Here is an 18328-nt window from a genome sequence, read left to right on the forward strand (position 1 = left end):
AAAAGATCATGAAAAAAAGAAAGAAAGAAAGAAAGAGAGAGAGAGAGAGAAAGAAGGAAAGAAAGAAAGAAAGAAGAAAGAAAGAAAAAGAAAGAAAGAAAGAAAGAAAGAAAGAAAGAAAAGAAAGAAAGAAAGAAAGAAAGAAAGAAAGAAAGAAAGAAAGAAAGAAAGAAAGAAAGAAAGAAAGAAAGAAAAGAAAGAAAACAATGCCCACCCAGTGGTTTTATATTTTCTTCTTTGGATTTTTGTTCGTTTGCTTTGTTTTGCTTATGCTTTTGATTTTAGGGGGCAGCAGCTTCCCTAAAATGCTAGAAGCCCACAGCAGATTCAGATCAACCAAATATAGTTTCGTTTTCTTCTACTGTTTTGCTTTGGAAAAACGTTGAAAGATATTGAATACTTATATACTGTGCTGGTTTTTGTTTAGTTAATATTTCCTATCTCATATTTTAGATATAAATAAAAATTACAATACTACTTGATATCTTTCTAATCCCAAGCATTCATTTTTACTTTCTATATTTTAAACATTACTGTTTCTTTAATTGCCATACTGTAAGTATTTACAGGTTTTGAATCATATGTGCAGCACATTTCTAAATATTTTAGGCAATTGTCAAGACAACACTGATAGTCAAAGGAAGATTCGTGGAGACATGAATCTTTCATGAATTCGTGGAGACACGAAAAGGGATTTCAGGTCAGAAAATCAGTATCTAAATAGATTTAAATAAGTGATTTTTTTTCAAATATAGGTCAATGGAATATAAATTTTATTATGTACATACTGCTATTACGTAAATTTTTATTATTTTTATGGCTACTATATGGCCGTAGGAAGAATATAACCATGAAGAAGAAGAAAGTGAGGTATCAAAAAACTGTAATGAGAATAGAATCTTGGGGAAGTAAAAGTAAGCCTCAAGGAAAGGGGATTAATAAACAGCAGTTGCTTCTACTAATGTACTCTTGGAGATTGTAGGTGCAAACCAACATTAACACTTTTGATAGTGAATTTTGGAAAGCTTACAAAATCACTGCAACTTGTCTTCAGCCATAGGTCTGATTTCTTGGAAACTTATGGAAAATACATTGTACTGGATATATTAACTTTCAACAAACTAACATCTTGAGATGTCTAGAGCTTCCTTTTTAGTCAACATCTGCCAAAAATGATTTAGCCTTGGGAATCAAATCTAAAACCAACCAAATCTCTGAGATTCCTTTAGTGATCAAGAATATGGGTATTTTTAATGTGACTTGACTTGGGTCTAGGTTTCTGTTTAAACATGTGCTAGAATCTCTGTCTGTAACACAGGTCAACAGCACTACATCCCAAGAATAATGCTTGAAAATAATTAATCAGTTCATTTACTACTTATATGGTACTTTTCTGTGCCAGAAATTTGCCAGAATTTCTGAAAATGAGATAGTACAGAGAACGAGATGCAACTTTCTTATTAAATTTTTTAAAAATAGGTAATATAATGACTTTCACACAGATATAAATTACTTCATAAAATATCTTATTCATTAATTACTGAAGAAACCAGTAAGATATTACAATTGGATCAAAATAGATTTCAAAATGCAACATATTTTTAGTCAGAAAACCAATGCTGAAATGAATTTATAAATGAATAGAAAACCTAGTCAATATTCACAGAGTGATGATCAACTGCATTTTACTGGAAAATTTGTGTTTTTGAGACATAATTTGTCTGAAGCTGTAAAATGGTTAACAACAAGCAAAGGTAGAGACAATGAATGGTGAAGTTGGTCAGCATACTCATTACATGTCAAAGTCCCTCAGATTTTTCCTAAATTTACAACAAACTCATAGCTTAAAATCTAACGTAGAATGGAAAGTAGTCAGTTGGAAGCAAAAAAAGGATCTTCATTTGTAGACATGAGTAGGGTAGGGACTACATAGTGGGGATGATAACTAATCTAAGGAAGAATGGAAAATAAATAGCCAGCCCAAATAATGTGGATGGATGGAGAAGGGATGGTGTTCTTAGAAGTAAGTAAACAGGGCAACAGAGAACTTATATATTCATAAAGTGACCTGCTTCTCTTCAAAAGACATAGAGATAAGCTACTTTTAAAATATTTATTTGTTCCAGGAAATTAAAATACAGAAAACATCCACTTATTAAGGAATTGATCTGTGCCTTATTGGTAGATACTTATCCAGTGCTACTTGGCTTTGACAATACATAACGTGAAGTGAAAAGGTCATACAATTCCACAGGTTCAGTTCTGCTAAGTGTAATCACCTAGACCATCCAGCTCTATATTGGAATACTAAGATAAAAGATCAGTGCAATCATTGGCCAAAACTAAATTCCACTGCAGATAGAATTGGGCATTGATTAGAATAGCTACAAAAGAAAAATTTATTCTTTTAAATTTCTCCCTCATTTAACTTGTCTACTTGGTAACTGTGGCAAGTTTCTTAACTCCTCTGTCCCTCAGTTTTCTCTGTAGTAAAGTGGACAACAGTAGTGCCTGGATCATAAAATCATGAATTTCAAAAGAGATAGCACATGCAATATACTCAGGACAGTGCCTAGTATGTAGTAAATCCTTAATAACTCTTAACTATTTTATTGCCAGTTTGAGATCACCATTACAAAGAAGACTGCCTTCATCAAATACAGCCAGGCTTTGGTAAGCTCAGATAATAGGGTTTATGTTTTAACACATAACATTCAAGGGTTCGAAGTTATGCAAAATATGCAAACTCATTTAAGACAAAGAGAAGAGTTGACTACAGTCCAATATGGAGTCCTGTGACCTGGTTATAGGTGTGGGCATGTGTTATGAGTATCTGAAAGCTACACAATCATCGTACAAGATAACCAAATGAAAGGGTGCATATGTTGAAGGACTAGTCCAAAATGACCACTCCAGAGAAGAGAGGGAGAGAAGAAACAGATCTGAAACCACAAATCATACATCAAAGATTTGAAAGTGTCTCCTAATAGGGGAGTTTCAGGCTTGAGTTTTTAGAAGACACTTGGTTCCAAAATCTTAGTTAATTTCACATATCTCCTTGCTCTCTCGTTTTGCACGTAGTATTAAAAATATGGCATCTTGCTTTCTAAGATTCCTGAGCGTTTCCTATTTTTGTCTTCTATTTTTAACTGGAACAATATTGTTTCTGGGTTTTCTCGTTTATTCATCTCTTGTTAGTACTTGTGCTTTTTTTTTTTTTTTTTTTGAGACAGAGTCTTGCTCTGTGGCCCAGGCTGGAGTGAGCGGCGCCATCTTGGCTCACTGCAAGCTCCGCCCCCCCGGGTTCCCGCCATTCTCCTGCCTCAGCCTCACGAGTAGCTGGGACTACAGGCGCCGCCACCTCGCCCGGCTAGTTTTTTGTGTTTTTAGTAGAGACGGGATTTCACCGTGTTCGCCAGGATGGTCTCCATCTCCTGACCTCGTGATCCGCCCGCCTCCGCCTCCCAAAGTGCTGGGATGACAGGCGTGAGCGGCCGCGCCCGGCAGTTCCATTCCTGTGGGATCCTCTCCTGAAAGGAGACGCTGGAGATCAGTTTGGAGAGTTCACAGAAGTCCTTTAGGGCTTTGCCACCCACTGCTTTTACTCTCCTGCCAGTCAAGGGGAAAATATTTCTTCCAGCTTCAACTGCCATTCTCAGGAGCAGGCATTCCTCACACCGTGTACCGGCTGGCTAACGTGAGTTCATCGGAAACGCCATTGCTTCTCTACTTCCTCCCTTACAGGTGCCTACAAGATACAGATGTTGATGGCAGTGTGTTTTGGGTTTGTGGTATTCCTTGCCACCTATTTTAGTTGGAAATATTTTACATGTATTGTTACTTTTGCCATCTAGGTGCTCTGTCTAATTTTACGTGAGAATTTTGGAAGTTCCAAAATTGTGCTGCCCCTTTTTCCTCTCTTTTCCTCAATTGCACATACAGATATTCCCATATATTTACTGCTAAAGTACTTATCTAATTAATAATGTTTAAACCTGAATAGGTAAAGGATAAGTAAGTTAATTATTTTTGTCCTGAAAGATGTGTTTTTAACCCCTACATGACACAGGAATCTCATAGAAAGCAAATAAGAATACTTCTGTTTTATTTTGAAAACCCCTATAGAAGGAAGTAGATCTGCAAAGTTTTAGCAAAGCCAAAGGAATGCGAAATCTTCATACAGCACCATGAGCTGATAGTTTTGTTTTTCAGTAATACGTTATTTGAATTGATATTGAATAAAAGTATGATGTATTTCATTATCTCTGAATATTGAGTAGTCATCAGCTAGAACAAAAGTAGTGTATAAGAACCCTCAGTAGTCACATGTTTATAGTATTCAACATAATTTTATTCAGAAGCAGGGTGACTTTTAAAAAATGCAATTATATCACATATAACAAGTGCTTAGATATATTGTTTCTGGAAGGTTTTTCCCCATCTTCTAGATCATTGTAAATGCATTTACTATTCAATATCTGGTATTTCCTTTTCTGTAATAATACTGAGTTGGATAAAAATATTTCAAGTATACAGACCAGGCACGGTGGCTCACACCTATAATCCCAGTAATTTGGGTGGCCAAGGCGGGGGTATCATGTGATCCCAAGAGTTGGAGACTAGCCTGAGCAACATACTGAGACCGTGTCTCTACAAAAAAGAAAAACAAAAAAATTAGCTGGACATGGTCGTGTGTGCCTATATTCCCAGCTACTGAGTGGGTGAGTCAAGGGAGGATCTCTTGAGCCTGAGAGGTCTAGGTTGATTGTGCCACTGTACTCCAGCCTGTATGACAGAGGGAGACCCTGTCTCAAACAAACAAACAAAAAACCAACTATACAAACCTCTCCCCTTTTAAAGAAAAAATGTATTATTGAAAAAACTTTGGAATTGGTGTTAGTTTCTGGGAAAACAAAACTAGGTGTATTTTTTTAATAGACAACATTTTCTCCTTTGACTTCTGTCATTGCATAGCTACATCAAAGCAATCAATAAAATGGCATTGATTTGAGTTGTATCTTGACCACACTACAATGAAGTGATTTGCTTACTAACACAGAGTGCATTTTAAAAACTTTTCCCCCAGAGGGAACTCATAATTCACATACATTCTAACTGCTTTTATATAAGGGTAGTAAAACTTAAAGAATGGACCGTAGTGACAGTTCCTTAGCATTATGAATGTAATTAATACCACTAAATTATCCACTTAAAAATGGCTAAGATGGTAAATGTTCTATTATGTGTGTTTTACCATGATTTTGAAAAAGTAGGAAAAAAGCTAAAGGACGCATTTGACTATCAACATTGAAATAACACTTGTCTGGCAGATATTGATAAAGACTAATCCTCCTTGCAAATAAAATGTTTTTTAAAGAAAGAAATGGCTGAATGACAAATACGTGGTTCTGAAAACAAAAAAGTCCAAAGATAGCCTATAATCAGAGTGCAAGAGACATTCCATGAAATATTAGTCAATGCAACTAAATTGAGGGGAATAAACAACAACAAAGCTCTGGTGGTCTAGTAATACTTTATTTCACGAACTAGAAGAGTCCCTCCACTGAGAAAGGTGACAGGAATCCCTTATGTTCTCCCTTACTTTCTACCTCCTGGATCAGGGCACAGGGTTGCCATCTTTTCAATAACACCAGCTTTTCTTTGAGTTTGCAGAGTTTCAGTAATGGCTTAAGAAAATGTGTGTGTGTGTGTGTGTGTGTGTGTAGTTTTGTATATATAGATTTGACACATTTTAGGAACTCAACCAATAGTACATATGTAACTGTGATTTTGGTTTCCTCAGATATCAGCTGAGAAAGCCTTGTACATACTATAATGTTTAACTGCTTTGTGTGAAGTCCAGAGGTTAGTACCCTCCATTGGCTCCATGAACAGTCTCTCATCATAGACATTTGGGAGCACTGAGTCACTTATTAAAGATATGGGGATAATTAACTAAGGGGTCGTTTAGGCAGCACTTAACCCTTCCTTCAGTACTTATTGGAAGCCATCAATGTTGGTACTCCACAAATCGTTAACTTCCTGCTTGGAAGCTAAATTAGAGAAATAATTAATTCATGAAATTAATAAAAATACATAGTAACCTTTAAAATATTGGAGAATCTACATAACCATAAATATTTTAATGAAATATTATGCTAACACTTAAAATTCATTTCTCAAAGAAGTTTAATGAAATGTGGATTTCTTTCTATAACATAATATTCAGAAGTTAAAACGGAATTGTGCAGATAAGGTATGAAAAAGCATTAAAAAAGGAAATAAAATGTTATTTTCTATCTTTCTGTGTGTCTGAAATTTCAAAAATTAGAGTACATTTCTCTCCATATCAGAAAAAAAGTAAATATTATACACATGGGCTTGAGGATGTAGACAAACAACCAGTAAAATGGCCCAACAAATTTTTTTGGTTCGTTTTGTATCATAATGTAAAATATTGTCTTAAATCTTAAATAGTTCTTAATGTGAACTATAGGTTTTTTTGCTTCTTTGAAAATAGCAGACACTGATATTTCTGTGAATATTTAAGCTATTTTACTTTTTATAGTATGCATGATACATCTATATACACACATAATTATATTTTGTTTTAACTATTTAAGCAATTATATAAAACCATGTATCAGAGTCATTTTTTTTCTCCTTTCCACTGTGTGTTTCAGTACAATACCTGTTTACTCAGACATAACATTTACAATCAACTTTGAAAATGTTTCTGACCATACTGACTTAGTCATTGCTTCTACATTTTGTGATGCATTATATGCAGTAGAAAATAGAGACACTGTTAACAATTTCGTAAGACTTACACTGCAAATTTGCTTTTTTGTAATTTAAATTTGTAGTGCATCTATATGAATGAGTTGTATCTAAACTTCTGAAACTAGATTAATTGCAATTTCTTCGTAGGAAACAGAGGATACAAACTAAGTTAATAATATTTTCTCATTTTCTCTATGAAATTGAAACTTTGTGATTTGCAAATATTGAGATTTAAGAGAGAAGTCAAAGGATTATTTTTTCTCTCTCTCTTCATAGTTGAATAGTCTGCAAAGAAGACCTCTGATAATGATGAATCTATTTTTCTTAGGTGTAGAGAAAATTCCCATTTGTCAACCATGCTGTTTTGAATTGTTCTTCAGAGCAATTAATGAAATCTATAGTAATCTGAGGAATAACTACAAAAATATAAGTCCTAATATCATATAAAGGAATAACATGGCAAAATCACTCACAAATTCCCTGTTCTTAAGACTGAAGAAAAGTGGTAGAACACAAAAACGAAAATGTCTGCCCTGAAATAGAGCAGGGGCAGATGAAGACAGAACCCTCATTGATATTTCACTGTAACCTATTCAGTAGATTGATTTTAAATCATTGTCAGAAACATGAGAAAACAAATTAAGAAGAAAAAATCAGTTAAAAGTCTGTTCTATAAAAAATATATTTCTTTTCTTTCTTTCTTTCTTTTTTTTCTTTCTTTCTTTTTTTTCTTGAGACAGGGTCTTACTGTGTCACCCGGGTTGGAGTGCAGTGGTGTGAATCTCGGCTCACTACAGCCTGCCTCCCAAGTAGCTGGGACCAAAGGCATGTGCCATCAGTCCTGGCTAATGTTTGTATTTTTTGTAGAGATGGGGTTTTGCCATGTTGCCCAGGCTGGTCTCAAGCTCCTGAGCTCAAACGATCTGCCTGCCTCATCCTAAAAACCATATTTCTATTTGTTCTGTAATTTTGATTTTTTTATAGCCATAAGTATGTTATTCAATAGTATAGTCATTGAGAGGTAACAGTTCTAAGGTCATTAATGAATTCAAGGAATACCGAAAATGTTTGCTCACTGTATTCCTGGGGCTTAAGAGCTACTTCTAGAACCTATTCATGTTTGACTAATTAGCAACCATGTAATGCCATCTTATAACTGTTTTAATCTTACTTTCAATGTTAGCCTAATTTAGGTATAAGACTGGGAAACAGCTGATGTATTTTGGTAGAAATGTTACAGGAAAGGGGTCTGGATCCAAACCCCAAGAGAGGTGTCTGGATCTCGCACAGGAAAGAATTGAGGACGAGTCCACAGTGCAAAGCGAAAGCAAGTTTATTAAGAAAGTAAAGTGGTGAAAGAACAGCTACTCCATAGACAGAGTAGGGCGTTCCTGAAAGTAAGAGGAGGAATGTGTCCACTCTAGGTACAGTACTTGTATATATATAATTTAAAAAAGATCACAGGGGATGTGCGTTGCTACAAGGGCTTGTGATAAAAGATTGATTTTCTTAATTACTACATTTTGCAAGAATCAATATTATTATCTTTAAAGAAAAATTAGGAATGTCTTTGTTCTCAAGATATTGGGATATCTGGACACTCCAAGTCCGGGTATGTTTAGTAAACATTATCAATCTGTTCCCTTAGCCATAAACGTCTAGAGGCTAAGAATACCTAACTTTCTGGGAATGCAGCCTAGCAAGTCGCAGCCTCAATTTCCTAGCCTACCTCACTCAAGATGGAGTCACTCTTACCGGAACACTTCTTACAGAAAGAGTTCTGAACTGGACATTTGGAGCCCTGGACTTGTTCTAGTCTACCATTAACTGACCACATTTATAAATTTATTTCTGGCACTTTTTTTTTGTTAAATACTTACAGAGGAATAAAACAGATATTCCCTAATTTCTTGTCAACATCCACATTTTCTATGAAGTTTGATGTTTCCTTAAGCGTGTGAAAACACCCACAGTCTATCTAATTTTGTGGGTCAACTTATTGACTTCTTGGAAAAATCCAGAGCAAGAAGTGGGTTCCACAGAGACAATATTATTTAGGACATTTCCCTAATGTACTACCCTGGACTTCTAGAGTAGTTTTAGACACTGTTTTATTTCCCAGAAGTGAATGAGAGGCGGAACACATGTGCTTTTTAGATCATGAGTACACATTTTGCTTGTGAGTTACAGGCTTAATTCTTGTCTTGATTTCTGCACCACACTGCTGGATACATAGTAGGTACTCAGTAAATATTCATGAATTGAACTTCTCCATTTTCCAGTTAACCAAATATTTAGCAATTAGCATCTATGTAAGGAAGCCCTAGAATGACTAAGGTTATTTAATTGTTATAATACTGCTTATCAGGAACTCGGTAGGTGTTCAGTAGTTCTATTGTAATGATGGATGATGCCTATTTTTATGCAAGACTTGCCTTTCTGTAGTTGTTTGTCATTGCCTTTGATAATACCTCTTTTGCATAAAATATCTTAGGGCTTCCAGACCAAGGTCCTTATTTTTGTAAGATTATTGAGATGTTCCAAGATGATTATCACACCGTTTACAATTCCAAAATCTGGATAATTTAACAAGAACACCATGTACAATTGGGCTAAACATGCTAAAAAGTAATATAAAAGCAAATATCAATAATTTCCTCAAATAAAACATCACTTTTCTTTCTAATTTACCACATGGCAATGGGTTTTAGACATTGCATTCCCAACATAAGAAGTTAATAGCAGCTAGAAGTTATAGATAGCCGAAGACTTAATTGATAGTCTGTAGAAGAAAAATTGAATGTGAATATTTAGAGCTCTTACATAAAAATATGTCAAGGTAACTTTTTAAATGTAATGATTTAATGCCAATGGTTATGCAATAATTTTGTGTACTAATAATTACAGATATGCTATATGCTATATCTTACATTTATTCAAATACTTCTTTACACTGAGAATCTATTAGTTAGAGCTTTGGCCTTTGCTTTCAAAAACATTTACAACTATTCTTCTTACTGGCTCTCTCAAGTACTTTCTTCTTAAATTTCCCAAGCTGTGTAGCTTATTTAGGAACACTGAATGTGAAGCAAACAATGATAAAAATATCAGCTAAAGAGCTAAATACACACATTCACTCGAGAGATTTGTGTGACCACTTAGAGTACTGACTTTATTTACTCACTTGTTTATTTACTTTTTATAAACATTAGTTTATATTCTATGCATGATAGAAACTTAATGTACATAAACAGGATGTTGCTAGTTAAAAACTTAATAGATCAACCCCACACCAAAACTTTGATTATTAACCTGTGTTTAACTCTAATAATGGGTTCTGCATGCACCAGGACCTCTTAATATATCAAAACCTTCTTGTTGAGCCAAGCTAAAGTATGTACTCCTTATGTTTTTCCAAGACTAATTGTTTTTTAGTACCTTCATATGTGACATAAGCCCTTGAAGAAACTGACTATATCAGTTAAGTAAATAAATGTTCTGGGAACACAGAGACAAAACATAAAGTACTCACTTGTTGATTGTTTATAAATATTAGGTTATGAAGTGATGTTAACTAGGTAGGACACATAAATATGCATTTATGAATAAAACAACTCACTACAGACAACATCCATTTCAGTGTATGACCATCAGTTTTCCCAATATTATTAGAATTCATTAATTATGAACACATACTAACTCAATTTAAAATAAATTTAAAAGATTCTGCTCAATGAAGAGTTTCATAATTAATTTAAAAACTACATTTACACTAATTTATTTCTTGATTTTCAGACTTGGAGCTAAGTTATATAGTTGAAGGGTTAAAAAACAGGCCAGACGCAGTGGCTCATGCCTGTAATCCCAATACTTTGGGAGGCGAGGTGGGTGGATCACCTGCGGTCAGGAATTCGAGACCAGCCTGACCAACATGGTAAAACCCCATCTCTACTAAAAAATGCAAAAATTAGCTGGGCATGCTAGCGGGTGCCTGTAATCCCAGCTACTTGGGAGACTGAGACAGGAGAATCACTTGAACCCGGGAGGCAGAGGTTGCAGTGAGCCGAGATTGTGCCTTTGCACTCCAGCCTGGGTGACAGAGCAAGACTTCGTCTCAAAAAAAAAAAAAAAAAGGAGAAATTTCCGATGTTCATATTATATAGTCTAAATATCTCAGTGAATAATGAAAGTGATCATAAATATTATCAAACTACAGCCAAGACATCCAAAAGAATAAACTACTGAAAATGCAAAAATTGAGGAAGGAAACCGAACATTGGGCAAAGAAAGGAAATATCCAAGGAGACTCATTTTTCTCTTTGCACTGTTTTTCTCAGCCCTCATTAAGTTTTTCACTGTAAAAAAATTAGAATCTCAGTCAGTCGTTCTGTCAAGAAGAGATATTTGGATTAGAGAGAATTCATTTTATATTTTTGCTTTTTACATTAACAATCTAATGAAAAATGATAATTACTGAGCTGACAGTGAAATTCACAAAAATTATAGAATCCCAAATTTACTAGTCAATTCCACATTTGGTAAACTCTAACTGTACGATTTATCATCACCACTTGTTTAACTCAGTGTGCATCTACTATGAGATAGGCATGATCTAGGTATTGCAGACATATCGGGCAATAACAAAGATGTGGTCTCTGTCCCCTTTTAGCCTATAGTGAAAATAGAGATTTAAACCAGTGAATCGAAATCTGATGATCATGCTGAAAGAGAAACACATCATGTTTAGAAGAGTGTCAAAAGCATTTGCTGAAGGATTTCTGTTAAGGTTTATAGAAGAAACAAGAATTCAAAAGTGTTGGAATAACTGGAAACTCATATATATCTGTGCATGTTTGGTTAGTATTAGGAAGTCTCAGATCTGAAAAGAGCAAACAGAAACACAGGTGGCAGTATAATAAATAGAGGCATAGGAAAAGTACTGGCCTTTCTTCTAATAGTTTTAAAGTTCGAGTTGAAAATAAAATGCTTTTCAAGACAAAGGTGAACAGAACTGTCTTAAAATGTAAGTTCATTATAGGATTTTCAAAGCATTGAGTTGGTTAAAATAATGTTGAATATTAATATAAGTATTGTAATTGAAAATTAATTAAGTAAATAGGTATATTAGTCTGTTCTCACGCTGCCAATAAAGACATACCTGAGACTGGGTAATTTATAAAGAAAAAGAGGTTTAATGGACTCAGAGTTCCACATGGCTGGGGAGGCCTCACAATCATGACAGAAGGCAAAGGAGGAGCAAAGGCAAGCTTTGCAGGATGACAGGCAAGACAGAGCTCGTGTAGGGGAACTCCCATTCATAAAACCATCAGATCTCATGAGCCTTATTCACTACCTTAAGAACAGTATGAAGGAAACTACCCCATGATTCAATTACCTTCACCTGGCCCTGCCCTTGACATGTTGGCATTATTACAATTCGAGGTGAGATTTGGGTAGAGACATAGCCAAATCATATAATTGTGCCCCTGGCCCCGCCCAAATCTCATGTTCTCACATTTCAAAACCAATCATGCCCTCCCAACAGTCCCCCAAAATCTTAACTCATTTCAGCATGAACTCAGAAGTCCATAGTCCAAAGTTTCATCTGAGACAAGGCAAGTCCCTTCCACCTATGAGCTTGTACAATAAAAAGCAAGTTAGTTACTTCCTAGATAGAATGGGGATCCAGGCATTGAGTAAATACACTCTTTTTAAATGGGAGAAATTAGCCAAAACAAAGGGGCTACAGACCCCATGCAAGTCTGAAATCAAGTGGGGCAGCCAAATGTTAGAGCTCCAAAATGATCTCTTTTCACTCCGTGTCACAAATCCAGGTGACACTGTTACAAGAGGTGGGCTCCCATGGCCACGGGCAGCTCTGTCCCTGTGTCTTTGCAGCATACAGCCCCAGCTTCTGGTTACTTTCATGAGCTGACACTGATTGTCCGCAGCTTTTTTAGGTGCACTGTATAAACTGTTGATGGATCTACTGTTCTGGGGTCTGGAAGACAATAGCCCTCTTCTCACAGCTCCACTAGGCAGTGCCTCATTGGGGACTCTGTGTGTGGGCTCCAACCCCACAGTTTCCTTTTGCACTGCCCTAGCAGAAGTTCTCCACGGGGGTCCCACCCCTGCAGCAAACTTCTGCTTAGACATCCAGGGATTTCCATACAGCCTCTGAAATCTAGGCAGAGGTTTGCAAACCTCAATTCTTGACTTCAGTGCACCAGCAGACTCAATATCACATGGAAGCTGCAAAGGCTGGGACTTACACCCCGAAGCCATGGCAGGAGCTGTACCTTGGTCCCTTTTAGCTATGGCTGGAGTGGCTGAGACACAGGACACCAAGTTCCTAGGATGCAGAGAGCAGGGCCTGACCTACTGATCCCTGGACCTGATCCACAAAACCAATTTTTCCTCCTGCGCCTCTGAGCCTATAATGGAAGGGGTTGACATGAAGATCTCTGACATGCCCTGGAAACGTTTTCCCCATTGTCTTGGGGATTAACATTTGGATCCTTGTTACTTATGCAAATTTCTGCAGCCTGCTTGAAGTTTTTCCACAGACAATGGGTTTTTCTTTTCTATCACATCATCAGGCTGAAAATTTTTCAAACTTCTATGCTCTGCTTTCCTTTTTAACGTACGTTCCAATTCAAAACCATATATTTGTGAATACATAAAATGAAATGCTTTTCATAGCACCGTAGTCACCTCTTTAACACTTTGCTACTTAGAAATTTCTTCCGGCTCATGCCCTAAATCATCTCTCTCAAGTTCGAAGTTTCACAAATCTATAGGGCAGGGGCAAAATGACACCAGTCTCTTTGCTAAAATATGACAAGAGTCATCTTTGCTCCAGGTCCCAACAAGTTCCTCATCTCCATCTGAGACCATCTCAGTCTTGATTGTATTGCCTATATCACTATCATCATTTTGGTCAAAGCCATTCAACAAGTCTCCAGGAAGTCCCAAACTTTTCCACATCTTCTTGTCTTCTTCTGAGTCCTCCTCACTGTTCCAACCTCTGCCTGTTACCCAGTTGCAAAGTTGCTTCCACATTTTCAGGTATCTTTACTGCAGCATCCCACTCTACCAGTACCAATTAGTCTGTTCTCATGCTGCTAATAAATAGATACCCAAGACTAGGTGATTTATAAAGAAGAAGAGGTTTAATGGACTCACAATTCCACATGGTTGGGGAGGCCTCACCATCATGGTGGAAGACAAAGGAGGAACAAAGGCACGTCTTACGTCATGGCAGGCAAAAGACAACTTGTGCAGCAGAATTCCCATTTATAAAACCATCAGATCAGGAGTGGTGAAAGAGGGCAACGTTGTGCCAGTTTTCAAAGGGAATGCTTCCAGTTTTCACCCATTCAGTATGATACTGGCTGTGGGTTTGTCATAAAGAGCTCTTATTATTCTGAGATATGTTCCATCAATACGTAGTTTATTGAGAGTTTTTAGCATGAAGGACTGTTGAATTTTGTCAAAGGCCTTTTCTGCATCTATTGAGATAATCATGTGGTTTTTGTCATTGGTTCTGGAAGTTCTGGCCAGGGCAATCAAAGAGAAAGAAATAAAGGGTATTCAATTAGGAAAAGAGGAAGTCAAATTGTCCCTGTTTGCAGATGACATAATTGTATATTTAGAAAGCCCATCATCTCAGTCCCAAATTTCCTCGAGCAGATAAGCAACTTCAGCAGTCTCAGGGTACAAAATCAATGTGCAAAAATCACAAGCATTCCTATACACCAATAACAGAAAAAGAGAGAGCCAAATCGTGAGTGAACTCCCATTGACAACTGCTACAAAGAGAGTAAAATAAAATACCTAGGAATCTAGTTTACAAGGGAAGGACGTCTTCAAGGAGAACTACAAACCACTGCTCAACGAAATAAAAGAGGACACAAGCAAATGGAAGAACATTCCATGCTCATGGATAGGAAGAATCAAAATCATGAAAATGGCCATACTGCCCAAGGTAATTAATTTATAGATTCAATACCATCCCCACCAAACTACCAATGACTTTCTTCACAGAATTGGAAAAAACTACTTTAAAGTTCATATGAAACCAAAAATAGCCTACATTGCCAAGACAATTCTAAACAAAAAGAACAAAGCTGGAGGCATCATGCTACCTGACTTCAAACTATACTACAAGGCTACAGTAACAAAACACAGCATGGTACTGGTACCAAAACAGAGATATAGACCAATGGAACGGAACAGAGGCCTCAGAAATAGCACCACATGTCTACGACCATCTGATCTTTGACAAACCTGGTAAAAACAGGAAATAGGAAAAGGATTCCCTATTTAATAAATGGTGCTGGGAAAACTGGCTAGCCGTAAGTAGAAAACTGAAACTGGATCCCTTTCTTACACCTTATACAAAAATTAATTCAAGATGGATTAAAGACTTAAATGTTAGACCTAAAACCATAGAAACCCTAGAAGAAAACCTAGGCAATACCATTCAGGACATAGGCATGAGTAATGACTTCATGACTAAAACACCAAAAGCAATGGCAACAAAAGCCAAAATAGACAAATGGGATCTAATTAAACTAAAGAGCTTCTGCATGGCAAAAGAAACTACCATCAGAGTGAACAGGCAACCTGCGGAATGGGAGACAATTTTTGCAATCTACTCATCTGACAAAAGGCTAATATCCAGAATCCACAAAGAACTTAAACAAATTTACAAGAAAAAAACAAACAATGTCATCTAAAAGTGAGCAAAGGATATGAACAGACACTTCTCAAAAGAAGACATTTGTACAGCCAACAGACACATGAAAAAATGCTCATCATCACTGGTCATCAGAGAAATGCAAATCAAAACCACAATGAGACACCATCTCACACTAGTTAGAATGGTGATCATTAAAAAGTCAGGAAACAACAAATGCTGGAGAGGATTTGGAGAAATAGGAACACTTTTACACTGTTGGTGGGAGTGTAAATTAGTTCTACCATTGTGGAAGGCAGTGTGGAGATTCCTCAAGGATGTAGAACCAACAATCCCATTACTGGGTATATACCCAAAGGATTATAAATCATTCTACTGTAAAGACACATGCACACATATGTTTATTGTGGCATTGTTCACAATAGCAAAGACTTGGAACCAACCAAAATGTTCATCAATGATAGACTGGATTAAGAAATTGTGGCACATATACACCATAGAATACTATGCAGCCATAAAAAAGGATGAGTTCATGTGCTTTGCAGGGATGTGGATGAAGATGGAAACCATCATTCTCAGCAAACTATCACAAGGACGGAAAATCAAACACCACATGTTCTCACTCATAGATGGGAAATGAACAATGAGCACACTTGGACACAGGGCGGGGAACATCACACACCAGGGCCTGTCAGAGGGTGGGGGCTGGAGGAGGGATAGCATTAGGAGAAAAACCTAATGTAAATGATGAGTTGATGGGTGCAGCAAACCAACATGGCAGATGTATACCTATGTAACAAACTTGCATGCTGTGCACATGTACCCTAGAACTTAAAGTATAATAAAAAATAAAAATAAATAAAACCATCAGATCTCATGAGCCTTACTCACTGTCATAAGACTAGTATGGAGGAAACTGCCCCCATTATTCAGTTATCTCCATCTGGCCCCCTGCTTGACACGTGGGGATTCTTACAATTCAAGGTGAGATTTGGGTGAGGACACGGCCAACCCATATCAATACAACAGGTCTTGAATTTTTAAACATGTTTGTCATTAGATAGTTATGCTGTATCTTACATTTATATTTTCAGGATTTTGGAAATAAAATATTTATGATTAGCAAGTTTTATTGTTTTATTCTCTTATATTTAAGAAATTCCTTTCAGAGACATATGTTTAACATTGTCATTGAAAATCAATCAGCCTTTAAGAATTTCCAGGTTACACAATAAGAATTTTAATGTGTTTGATGATATAACAATAGTGTTATATAAAAATATGTGCTTCTTAGCATCTAGTTCAGGACAATATACTTCTTGTGTTACAATCAAATTATCTTACTTGATGATGATAAATTAATTCTACATACTCAATTTTGTTATTATTAGCACTTACCAGATAATGAAATTTAGAAAAAAGGTAGCTACACTACTTGCAAAAGATACAGCTGTAATATACTTAATTTTTAAATGTAGGGTTTAACTGAAAAAAGTTGTTGCTATGTAGTAATATAATATATTGCATTAGTACATGTTCAGACTCATTATATTTATTTCAGTTATTTTCTTTCTATTTTTCATAATTTCCCTGTTTTATATTCTGATTCAAATACATATGCAGGCCAAATACTAGATTCAATTTAGAATAAAATTAGTGATAATCACAGTTTTAATTGACAGAAAACTGCTACTATTTGTAGATTATTCCAAAAACTATATTATAACTACATAGAAGAAGAAACTATAGTAAAAATAACATTTTATGTGACAGACCCATAACCTGTTCAGAAGATAGAACAGGCAGCCCGAAAAATATTATTGTAGCTGCATTAATTTAAAATGGAATTAGATTGTTATAAATTGGAAATAAAAAATAAAGTATGAAATAGAAATCTTTCTTTTGCTCCACTCAAACAGAAATTACAGGGCAATTTCAGCTAAGAGGATTTCCTGTTTTATTCAACTTGAGGTCATTCTATATAGTTTGTGTGTCTTTTTTTCTTTTTTTCCCCTTCTGTATTTACTCAGACAAGGTCAACAGTCTATCTGGAGTATTCTGCAGTCACCCATTTATTTTAAAGAACCTTCCCTAGTGTTAAAATCCTTCCTATGCCATTTGTGAGATATTATCTGGCCTTTCTTTTTGTTACCTGTTGTGTCTATGCATCCAAATAACAGACAGTCTATTTCCTCTAACCCTTCCATGAGTCAGCAGGCTATGATAGGTCAATTGATACAGTATTATTTTTGACTTTCAAAATATATGCTTAATCTTTTCACTATTAACTGGATGACTAAACTATGAAAAGTATTTTCTGACCCAGGCTCAAATAATTTACTGTATTATGTGGGTAATGCAAAATAGAATCTTTGGCCATTGCTAGTATTTTTCACTGCTAAGTAGTGAAACATTGCAGATAATATATTCTTACTGGAATTTAGCATCTAGACATAGTTTAATAAGAGAGTAAGGACTATAAAACTGATTTGTGAATGAGGGGAAATATGGAGGAATTAAAATTTTGTATAAAGCAGAGCACTTTACTTTTTTTATGAAACATAAAAAATGAAAATCTAATTGAAGTTTCCTTAAGTGATAAAACATTCCAGACATAAGTAAGTTATTCAAAAGATAGCACCATGTGGCCTTTTGGCATTACCTACCAGTCTTGAATAAGGTATTTTTTTTAAAAAACTAAATATCTTCACAGCAATTTTGTCGCAGCCTCTCTCTTGATTCTAATTATTTTGAGGTTAGCAGTTGCAACTTATTCACCTTTGTGTGCTTTATTTGTTTAGCACTGTGCTATTGCTGAGGATAAGATGATGTATTCTGAGGTAT

This window comes from Macaca thibetana, chromosome 9 (genome assembly GCF_024542745.1).
Source record: "Macaca thibetana thibetana isolate TM-01 chromosome 9, ASM2454274v1, whole genome shotgun sequence".
Taxonomy (NCBI): Eukaryota; Metazoa; Chordata; class Mammalia; order Primates; family Cercopithecidae; genus Macaca; species Macaca thibetana.